The following is an 11,469-nucleotide window of genomic DNA, read 5'->3' as shown; positions in this document are numbered from 1 at the left end:
ATATGAAATTTAACATGTGCTTTGTTTTTCACAAATTTTCCATTATTGACAGATTTTGAAGCTTCAAAAATTCAATGCAAACATGTTTAAAAATTATACATTTTGATGTGTTTTTTTGTCTTCCACTGTTGAACTGTTAACAAAAATTCAGAATCCCGGTTTCACTGTCTATTAATATTGTGCATTAAAACAAAGCACTTTACGGTAAATAATCTCCCTTAAAATCCTTTCTCCAATGGTTAAGCCAACATATTGATTCAAAAGGTTTTAAATAAAATTACAACACAGGCCTTAATGTCAAACAAAGGCGTTTATGACAGAAGAAAGTAAACTCGCGAAATAGAACCATTAATTTATAGGTAAACGTTTTGATATCAAACAAAGGCTTTTCTGAAACGAGGAAAGAAACTCACAAAATGAAACTTATGAATTTAGATAGGGAAAGAAGTCCAAACAAAATTACGAGAGAAGTTCACCTGAAATAACAAAAATCTTAGAGCAAAGCATCTTTTAAAAACCTTAGCACCAAATTTAAGGTCAAAATATCTCATAGATCTTAGAGCAAAGCATTCTTTAAAAACCTTAGCACCAAATTTAAGGTCAAAATATCTCATAGACTCTTTCAAAGTACTGAACAAACAAAATTCTTTAAAAACATTAGGCACCAAATTTGAAGTCAAAATATATCATAGACTCGTCCAAAGCACTGAACAAAGAAAATTCCAGCTCGATTTACTGCTTAAAAGTCACACGTCTGTTTTCATCTCGTGCTAGACTCGAAAAAGACTAAAAAAATATTTGATTTTCACACAAAATCACGGTAATATTTATTTACTCATCCTCTAGACATTACATCAGCAATACTGTGTTAAAATATTTGTTTTTTCTTTCAAAATCAATGATAAACGTTCTCTGAAAAACCAGCTCTATATCTCCATATCTGTTTCAAATTTGCACACAGAGACCAAAGCTTTAGCTTTTTCTGAATCAAATCTCAATCGGAGGAAGTTTAAAAATATAAATGCCGCGTACAATAAAGGCAGGCGACATAAGATTTTTCGTTCAAAACCACGCAGAATATATTTTGGATATGAATTTGTTACCAGTTAAAGCATCTGTTGCCTCCAATAGCTTTAATTCGCTGAAGCTTTTGATATTGCATCAAACCCTACCATTTTTGTACCATAAAAGCTTCTCCTTCGACCGTATGAAAACCTCCAAGATTAATGAACAAATTTCGAAGTAAAAAGGCAAACGCAGAATGCTAGGCTAAATCTTGATTTACAAAGCTTCAAAGCTTGAAATGATTGTCTTCCTGGGAAGAGCCCAATGGCCAGAGAAGTCAGGGATTTAAATCTTGCATTCTTTGTAAGAAAAATTCATTTGCTTCAGATTTGCGAGGTCTCTTTGAATTTGAGACTGTGATGTTTAAAGAGCAGAGTCATGGGATGAGCCAAAATTCATTTGCTTCATATTTGCGAGGTCTCTTTGAATTTGAGACTGATGTTTAACGAGCAGAGTCATGGGATGGCTCATCCTTATCTGTTGAGTGTTTTCTTTGGGTTACGTTATCACCTATTATTGCTGGCTTGAATTTAGCCTTGCCAAACATACGTTGGATTTAGTCATGCTTTGACAATATATATGTACATACATTGAATTTACTTTAGCGTTTTGTGATTAGAGCAGCGGACGTGTTTAAAGTAAGCATCTAAAATTATTTTTCTAAAGGTTATAAAATTTCACCGAAAGGAGGGGTAGGGCCCAAAATCTAAAACAATGCCAACTAAAAATTATAGAAGAGATTTTATTTTCACATTATCATAGCTATTTATAAAAATTCGGCCGATGAAAGCATTATGGGCCAAAATATAAGATAATGCCAATTAAAAGTTAGAGAAAGGGATTTCTTCTTCACCTTGAATATTTATAATCGTTTTTTAAATATTATAGGGGCGGATGTCTCAACATTAATAATTTAAAGTAAGTATTTAAGATTAATTGTCTAAAAGTCATAAAATCCCTTTGATAGAAAGAGTACGGGCCAAAATCCTAGACAACGCTGATTACAAGTTAAAGAATTGGATTACATCTTCACTTTATTAGGGCTATTTATCTCTTTTTTTTAATTATTTTTAGAGTATTTTTTTTTTAATTATAATTTTATTTGAAAATTAAAATTTTATAGGATTGGGTTTAAGAGGACCAATAACAAAAGTAATAATAAGTTTTAGTTACAAAAAATGGTTGGAAATTGTTGCCTAAAGTAAAAAAGCTTTGGGTACAGACTTTCTCGAAAACTGATATCTGATGTAAGAAAATTAGAAAAACATATCTTATTTATGGAACACAGATCTCCTTTACAAACTGTTGAGAAAAACATATCTTATTTATGGAACACAGATCTCCTTTACAAACTGTTGAGAACACTATTTTCTGACACTGCTTGACTAAAGGGACAAAAAGATTGATGAACCATGATTGAGACATTTTAAATTTCAGCAAAAGGAGATTTCATTGAAAACCAACAAAAAATACTTCATAATAGATTGTATAATCCCAAATTTTTGTCAGTCCGTCTAGAAGAATAGAACCAAATGAACACAGCAAGACTGAGATGACAACAAAATTGAGATGTGCTGACAGGGCCCAAAAAATAGTAGCTGAGAGAAGACTAGAACAACTAGTATGGACCAGCGTGAATCCTTTCTTCATCAACCCATTCTTCTAAAAAGATAGAACCTGGTTGGAGCAGAAGGCCTTTTTTGGATAGTGCATCAACTTGAAAGTTGAATTCTCTGTATATGTGGAAGAAAGAGATATTGTGGAAACCACCGATCGATTTCTTTATTCTGGACTTCCAGTAAGACTGATTCAGTCCCTATAATTTAGACTTTCCAGAAAGCCAGTCTATGATGATTTTTGAACTACCACTAATTGTTAAATCGAAATTTTTAATGAAGTTGCCAAAAGCAGGAGGCCCTAAGCAACCAACAACTCGGCCTTTGTATTGGTACCCTAGCCAAACCCCATACTTGCTTTGATAAGATGCTTTCTGTCTAGCATGATAATATATCCACTTGCACATTTTTCACTTTGGGTTGCACCATCGAAGAAAGCAATTAGGAATTGAAGATTGGGAATTGGATTGGACACATTTCTTCTGTGTTAAACCTTAACCTTGATAGGATACTCTTGCCAGAAGGCTAAAACTTTCAAGGTGGCCTGAATCAAATTGGGTTGTTTGTTTTCAAAGATTGGCTTATTCCTTAGGCCCCATAATTTCTTGGTAATAAAAATGGGAAGAGAGAAGAAGGATATACTGTTGTTATGCCAGAACATCATGCATTCGTTGAACGTATTGTGTAACTTTGAACTTTTAATTCCAACCACCTTTAGAACACTAGACCATAAATATTTGGCTATCCTACACTTGAGAAAAAGGTGATCTATATTTTCTGCTTCACCATTGCATAAGGTACAAATGTTGGGCCCATGAAATCCCCTTTTCTGTAAGTTGTCCCAAGTTAAGATTTTGTTCTTCAGTACTAACCATAAGAAAATTTTGAGTTTATTTGGTATATTCCATTTCTATATTAGCGAATGCCACCAAGTGTCTTCCACCTAACAAGAAGTAGAGGCGATTTCCATATAAACAACTTTTGTAGTCACCTTACTGGAAGATGTGCCCTAAGCCCAAACAAGCTTATGCTTTTCATTGGAAAACATTAGACCATTAGAAGCCATATTGGAAACAAAGTGATCCCACTTTGCCCCAAGCCCAAACAAGCTTATGCTTTTCATTGGAAGTCATTAGACCATTAGAAGCCAGATTGGAAACAAAGCGATCCCATTCCAAAGCTATATTATTATGAAGGGATAACTCAAAGCCTGAAATCCAATGACCTTTGGGGTAATTGAAAAGAAAGGATTTGAAAGTCTGGCCTATAACAAACAAGACTTTAGGATTGAGTGAGATAACCAAAGGTTTAGAAAGGAAGCAATAGGGCATACCACCAATAAATGAAACTTTACCCAATTGAACGTGGCTACTATTTCCCACCTTCCACAGGAGCCACTTGATAATCCAAGGAAAAGAGGCCATGAGTCCTTTCCAAACAATGGAACCAATAATGGGAGTGGAAGAGTAATTTGCAACCATTTTACAAATCCACTCAATTAAGGATTGTCTTTTGAGTATTTCTCCTTGATTACTGAACTCCAAAGACCATTATTTACCAAGGCTCCCCATAATTTTTTTGCAGCCAAAGCTTTCCCAAACCATTGAAGATTTTTGAGACCCTAGCCCCCTAAGCTTTTAGGCCTAGAGAGGGATTCCCAACTTGCAAGATGGATTTTGTCTTTTTCTGATTTCCCTGACCAAATGAATGGAACACACGTTGTCTGACTTTGTTTAAGATGGAATCCTAACCGGGCTCATCCAGAATATAGGAATGCTCTCAGTGACGGATTTTGCTAGGACCAACTTGCCCCCGGGAAACAACCACCTGTAGCACCAACACCCAATCTTTTTCTCCACTTTTTTTTATCAACCATAGCCAATCCTTTTTCTTATAATTGTTTGGCTTGAGCCAAAATCTTAGGTATTTGAACTCCGTGTCCATAATTTCTATCCTACATGGCCATATAACTTTTATACCAGCTAGGAACGCATCCTCAATTCTATTGTGAAGAAAACATGACTTATCAAGACTAACCTCCATACTTATTTCCATACAAAAAGTAAAAATAACGTTTTTGAAAACATTCCATTCAACTAAAGAACCATCCCTTAGCATGAGGACATCATCAATGAATAAAAGATGGGATAAAACACTAAGTCAACAATGACTTTGATACCTTTAATTCTTCCTTCTCTTTTTTCCTGGGTAATTAATATGCTGAGACTTTCCATAACTCAAAGGAAAAGAAGAGGGGATAAGGGGCATCCCTGGCGAAGCCCTCTAGAGCATGCAAAGAACTAAGAAGGGGGACTGTTGATTAAGATGACAAAGAAGGTGGATGAGATGCATACCATTATCCAATTGATCACTTCTGTCCCCAAACCTATTTGAATTAGCAACATTATAAGGAAATCCCAGTTAAGCTTATCATAAGCTTTCATCAAATCAAGTTTGGAAATGAGGATTTTGAACTTCCTGATCTTGATTGAATGTAGATATTCCTGGGCTAAGCCAATAACATCATGAATCTGTCTTCCAAGCAAAAAACTGAATTGTTCCTTAGAAATTGTAGATGCCAACTTGTCTTTGATACGATTGGTTATTGTTTTGGCAATAATTTTAAAGACTAAATTACATAGATATATGGAACAAAATAGGTCAAAGTGAAGGGCTTTAGAGACTTTGGGAATTAAGGCAAGAAATGTTGCATTAATAGACCTGTTGATTGAATATTTAACTCTTGACTCCTCAACTACTTTCAATAGGTCGTTCCCCAACAAATTAAAGAAATATAAGAAGAATTTGATGGTCCATCCATTGGACCTTGGAATTTTTTCTTTTGCACAACGTTTTAAGATATCGCCTATCTCTTTCAAAGTAACCTGTATATGCCAATGAAATTTGCCTCCTCATCAATGAAAAATCTAGGAAAGAGATTAATAACCTGAAGTTGTTCCATGAGATTGTTTATAGATCGTTTCTTATAAAGGTTGGAAAAATAAGAAACTTCGACCCTTTTAATTTCCTCTTGATTTGAAATGGTTGTACAATCTGGCCCTCCAAGATCCCATATAGAGTTGGATGATTTTCTATAAGAGACATATTTGTGGAAAAAAATTGAGTTTCAGTCCCCTTTAGATATCCAATAGACTCCGTTTTTTATTTGCAGAGCCTCTTCATTTCTTTTTAAGATATGAAGTCTTCTAAAATGTAAACAACCCATGTGTTATTTCATTTCTGAAGGAATAATTTCTGAGATAAAGGAATGAGTTATGAAATCAATCTCCTATTCTATAGCTCCTAGTTCGGCATTAATTTATCTCTTTTTATTCTTCTCCCATCTGATTACAATTTTCATCAACATGTTTAGCTTAAAGGAGAAATGACCCATCTTCGATTCAGTACAATTTCCCCCGTAGTAGGTCAAGCTTCACTAACAAGCTTATCAATCATTTGATCTCCAATCCATACATGATTAAACTTGAAGGGGGAGGGAGAAAACAAGTTTCAGGTTTCCACCTCCAAGAAGACAAGAGAATGATCTAAAATATTATCCATAGCAGTCCAAGATTTGTACTTATTGAAAGAAGAGATGAGGTTTTCGGCCATAAGGAAGCGGTCTAAGCGTTTCACAATTACATCACTACCAACTCTCCCATTTATCCAAGAAGGAACTAAAGGGGACAGACAAATATCAATAAGACCAACATTTTGGAAAAGGGAAATAAAGTACATTGCAAGAGGGTCTTGTCTGGATTTACTGCTCCAAATTTCCATAACAGGCATAGTCAAATTTAGGTTTCCTACTAGAATGAAATCGTCACAATCTAGGAACCCCCTATTCTGAAAAGAATCCCAAAGTTTCTTTCTATCGTTATAAGGACCATAACAATTTACCGTAATCATAGATTTAGAAAACCCACATAGCTCGCCTTCCAAAATAAGACCAACATTAGACTGGAAAGCCGAGAAGGATGCCTTAGAAGGATCCCAAATTGTTTCAAGTCCTCCAGATTGTCCTTTAGCATCTTATGCGTGTACACACCAACCAATGCATATTTTGGACAAGAAGTACACACCAACCATCGTTTCCTGAAATATCATTATAGAAGGGCGATAAGTTTCGACTAGTCTTTTGAGGGATAATAATTTGGGGGACCCCCGAATGCCCCTAATATTCAGAGAGAGGATTATCATTCTTGACTTCCAGCTACGAGCGATTATACTCATAGGGCTTGAGAGGTAGAGGTGTTTGAAGTCCCATGGGAAGAGCCTTCTCTAGCCAAAGATTTCTTGTTGTCTTTTTTCTTTTTTTGGATTGTTATGAAGGCATCTGAGAAAGCAGGGAACTCTGACTCGAAAGATGGAGCAACAAATGAATTGAGGATCGAGAGAGGTAAGGGATTCAAGCTTTCACTTAATTCCAAATGGGAAGAAGACAGGGAACCTAAAAAGAAGTCTCTACATACAAAGAGGCAACTTTGAACAAGTTAAGAAGGGGAGGAACGGATGATACATCCAAGAAGGATGGCACGAAACCTGAAGTAGAGGATTGACCTCCTCTTAGAGGAATATCATTTAGATCGTCACGAGGAAGAGGAGGAGATATTTGTGCCCGTGAATCACAAATGGTAGGGGAGGAACAATCTACAAGAAGAGGAAGTTGGGAGGAAATAAGAGGCCTTGAGGAAAGAGGACCCGATTTAGAAGATTTGGGTTGAGATAGATTAGACAAAGGCCTAAGGCTGAGAGCAACGAGTGAATTTTGGAGAAAATTATTCTTTGAATTCGGAAAAAGATCATGTTTATGAGAGTTTTGATTAGGTTCATCTAAAATATATCTTTGGGAGTAAGCACAAAAATTAACGAGTCTTGGATAGGAGCTACCTGTGAAGTGAAAGTATCCTTAGACAAATAATCCTAAGAAGGAGCATTGGAAGAGACTTTCGCATCTGACAAAATCTCCGTCCAGTTGGAAGAAATGAAGTTGTAATCTAGAGGAAATTTGTCTCGAGCCAAGGGGTTTAGAGTTGCTCTGTTCGTGAAGACCCGAAGGAACTGTCCCGAAATTTCCAAACAAGACCTCCCCAAAGCTAGGCAATCTAGACGTATCTTTCTGCTTAGGGAGATAATCTACCATATCAGGGATAACTTGTTGATGGTGTGTTGTCATCTTCGCTCTGTGAGGATGAATGCAGTCCTTCCGAAGGTGGCCTATTTAATGACAATCTAGTTACTAGAAAGGAAGTCTCCAGTAATCCAAACGCTGAGCATACTGTCTCTGAACATGATTTATAACCATTTCCTTAGGAAGGCAGTTCTCTGTGTCCAATTCCACAAGCACCCATGCAAGTTGCTTGTCAAATTCCACTAGAGATTTGTTATTAAAGAAGATAAATTTCCTAGAGTGTTAGCTATGTTGATTATGATAGTTCTCATCCAAAGTTCAAGAGGAAAACTTGGCAGTTTGACCCAGTAGTATTTAAGACGATGGCTTTCAAGAGCCGAATTGAAACTAACATGCCAGCTTTGGTTCCAGAGAAAGCCTTTTCCAAAAACCCAAGGTTTGGATGAGATTTTGGTCAGATCTTCTTCTCGTAAGAAATGAAACCCCAACCAATCATTTACAAGAAGATTAACCTTAGTAGAATAGCCTAATAGAGACTTTGTAATGTTCCAAACTTAAACAAACATTAATATGAAAAAGCAAATATGATTTATACACAAAAAAATTAAACCATCAACAAACGTTCAATACACATTAGAAATGAGAACCAACTGAGCCATTTTATTAATGGAATGGAGCAAGTACAATAGTATGGAAAATTCACCTGGGCTTGCCTCAAGGGCAATCTTGATAGAACCCAAGTGTCAAACAATAATCTCAATGCTGGAAAGATAACTACTCCTCTAATGCTTTGCGTTGTCTCCTAATTACGACACTGCTGGCTGGAAAGGAACTGCAAGAAACCTTGTCTCTGGTGCTCAAAAAATGATGAAACTTCAGCCCCACGCTTCTTGGCCAAAACCTAGAAAAACCCAAAAAGGGTTTGCCCTGAATCGAACGTCCCAAATTCGGCCTCCTCTATGGCTTACGCCCTCCAAACAGCTCCAAGAATAAGACCTGCAAGGAATGGACACAAAATCCTCCTCCAAGCTCCAAAAGGGAAGCAAACACCACTCCAAGTATTTCCTCTAACCTCCACGGTAAAGCTCAGCCTCAAGGGCTGATACTCTACCCACCAAGTGAGCTCCCAATGTTGTCTTTGCGTTGGCCCAGGTAGTGCGAAAGTCACACTCCAAAGAAATAAGCACAACCAATTCCCAAACTCTCCCAACTGTTGACAATCCTCCCTAGCCTCCTCTCTAGAAAATCTCACACCAAAACTCCACTACAAGACATCACGAACAACTCAGACTCCTCTTCACTACGTCCTCTAGTAATACGCACCACCTAAAAGTGAATGCCACTACTGGAAATCACAATGAAGACCTCCTCCTGAAGAAATGCAGAAAAAAGGATGGCACTAGAAGTCCCCCGAAGAAGGGTGAGCTCTTCGCCTAAAGAACTCATGCTAAAGAAGGAGTGACTCGGCTAGGCAGCTCGAGCAACCAAAGAGAAATTGATATACTAGAAAGATGAATGAGATGAGAAGAGTTGCCTTCCTTATATATATTTCGTGGAGAACTTTTCCCTCCAATTTGTCCTCCATCATGGGCCCTCACTTAACCACATCCATGCAAATCGAACTAGGGAGTGCGTATTTCCCTAGTGAGGGTGGCCCCCATGTGTAACTTGACTACACCACAAATAACTTTTCCTAAGTCTAATCTTCTAATAAAATTGAATGGGGTCCACTAGCTCCAAAATTGGCCCCATAATACAAAAATGAATCTTGTTCCAAAATGATTTAGGAAGGGACATGACAGTCCCCCCTCCCAAATGTTGTTTGTCCCCAAGCATATTCAATACCGGATGCACAAGAACGTGGTCTCCTTCTCAAGTGGCATCAAATACTCTCTGATGATCCTGCTTCTAAGCTTCCTCTCCCTGGTCTCTAAGATGGCCTCTGGATTCAGGATCAAATACCCCTCATCATCAAGTGGAGGCAACTCCATGATTGTTGTAACCTACTTCCTCAACAGTTTCTTGAGGCATGAAACATGAAATATGTTATGAATCTTGCTCCCTGGTGGTAGCTCCAACTCGTAAGCCACCTCTCCAACCCTCCTGATCACTCTGTATGGCCCAAAAAATCTCGGTTGCATCTTTTTGTCCCCCTTCTGCCTTAGTGCAGACTGTCGGTATGGCTGCAATCAAAGGTAGACCAAGTCCCCTTCCTCAAAATGCCTCTCTACTCGATGTCGATCAGTGATTAGGTGCTCATAATTATGCTCAAAAATCAAAGTGTCAGAATCTTGTCAAACTCAACTTCAAATTGAAGAGCTCGTAATTTTGAATCCAACGGCGTGAACGACACTCAAATCTGAGTTCGTATGCAGAAGTTAGACAAGTCAAAGTTCAAGTTTGACTTGCCTACATGGCAGGATTGGGATGATGTGGCAACTCTTCAACGAATAAGGAGGCGCCATGTGGAAGCTCACCATTAGCGCTCGCAAATCGCATATCGCAACGGTAGGCGGAAAAGGTTTTTCAAATCGCCCCTCGGTAGGTTGGGTTGTAATGCAATCAAATCGTAATCACAATCCGTGAAAGGGATCGACGAACAGATATCTGCCCCGACCCCAGCGCAGTTTCAGTTCCCAGACACGATACGTTATTGTGTTAAAGTTTTATGTTCCGGCGGGTCCGTGATATCGTATCACAACGTTTTGCTATGTTAAGAGCTCGCTGAACTTCACTGAGTTCCGAAACGCGATAGACCCTGGACGCGACATTTGTTTATGCTACAATTTAATATACTATTGGGTCTGCCTAAATTGCATCGCAGTGTTCCACCGCTAAAACAATGACCTTTCGCCTGCCTGAACTCGCCGATTGCGATTTGTGATATGACCGACATGATATGGCCCGCGGTGTGGAGAAATTCTTGCTCGGTTAGCGGATTTTGGGGCTAATTGGTAGTTTTATGCTGAATTTTGAGCGTTTTGTGGAAATAATAGTGGGAGAATTGGGAGAAGTCATTACTCCTTCTGTTCTTATCCAAATTTTATGCAAAAATAGTCAATCCAAGTAGTTTTGAGTATTCTGAACTCATTGAGGCAGGTTTCAAAGACATATGAGCATTGTAAACACACTTTTGATGTAATTTGAACATAATAGAGAGGCCCAAGCCATTGGAAGCTGGACCAAGGAACTCCTTTATCATGTGCTTGTTGTGTGTTATATTTTGAAGTTCGTTGATGTTATATTGTTGTTGTTCAGCATATGTTTTTATGTTAAACTGTTTATAACATTTACATAAGAAACTCTCATGGGAATTTGTTAATTATGCAAAAGTTTTGAATCCTTAAGCACTTGAAAAAGCAAATGATAAGCATCTTGTGTTTATTTCTGAATGGGGAATTAGCACATCATTATTAATTTTCTCTAGTTCAGATCAAGTTGGTATCAGAGCTTTGGTTTTGCTTACTAGATTTGCTTTGTGAAAGAAGGGTTTAATTATTTGCAACTTTATGTCATGCTTACAAGGTTAAAGCTCAAAAAAGGTGAAGGAAAGCTGGTTGAAAGCCCTAAAGTTGGGTCAAGTGGAAGAAGAGCAAGGTTTCCAAAGTATTCTACACCAGTTCAACCTCAAGTTGCAGCTGAGATTCCAACACGAGT

At 37.6% G+C, this 11,469-nt stretch overlaps 1 long non-coding RNA gene across 1 annotated transcript; it reads right to left on the bottom strand.

Annotated features, from left to right (window-relative positions):
* Positions 1-797: 797 nt before the first annotated feature.
* On the bottom strand, positions 798-1,593 carry LOC149152873 (uncharacterized). The gene is made up of 2 exons (XR_016263378.1): positions 1,104-1,593; positions 798-940 (listed from the first exon to the last, which is right to left on the bottom strand). It is a non-coding gene; the product is annotated as an uncharacterized LOC149152873 (long non-coding RNA).
* Between the last annotated feature and the right edge of the window lie 9,876 nt (positions 1,594-11,469).

This window comes from Pinus tabuliformis, chromosome 9, assembly GCF_031772625.1.
Source record: "Pinus tabuliformis cultivar Carrire ecotype Pingquan chromosome 9, CPIR1, whole genome shotgun sequence".
Classification (NCBI taxonomy): Eukaryota; Viridiplantae; Streptophyta; class Pinopsida; order Pinales; family Pinaceae; genus Pinus; species Pinus tabuliformis.
This window is presented reverse-complemented; position numbering and strand designations above follow the sequence as displayed.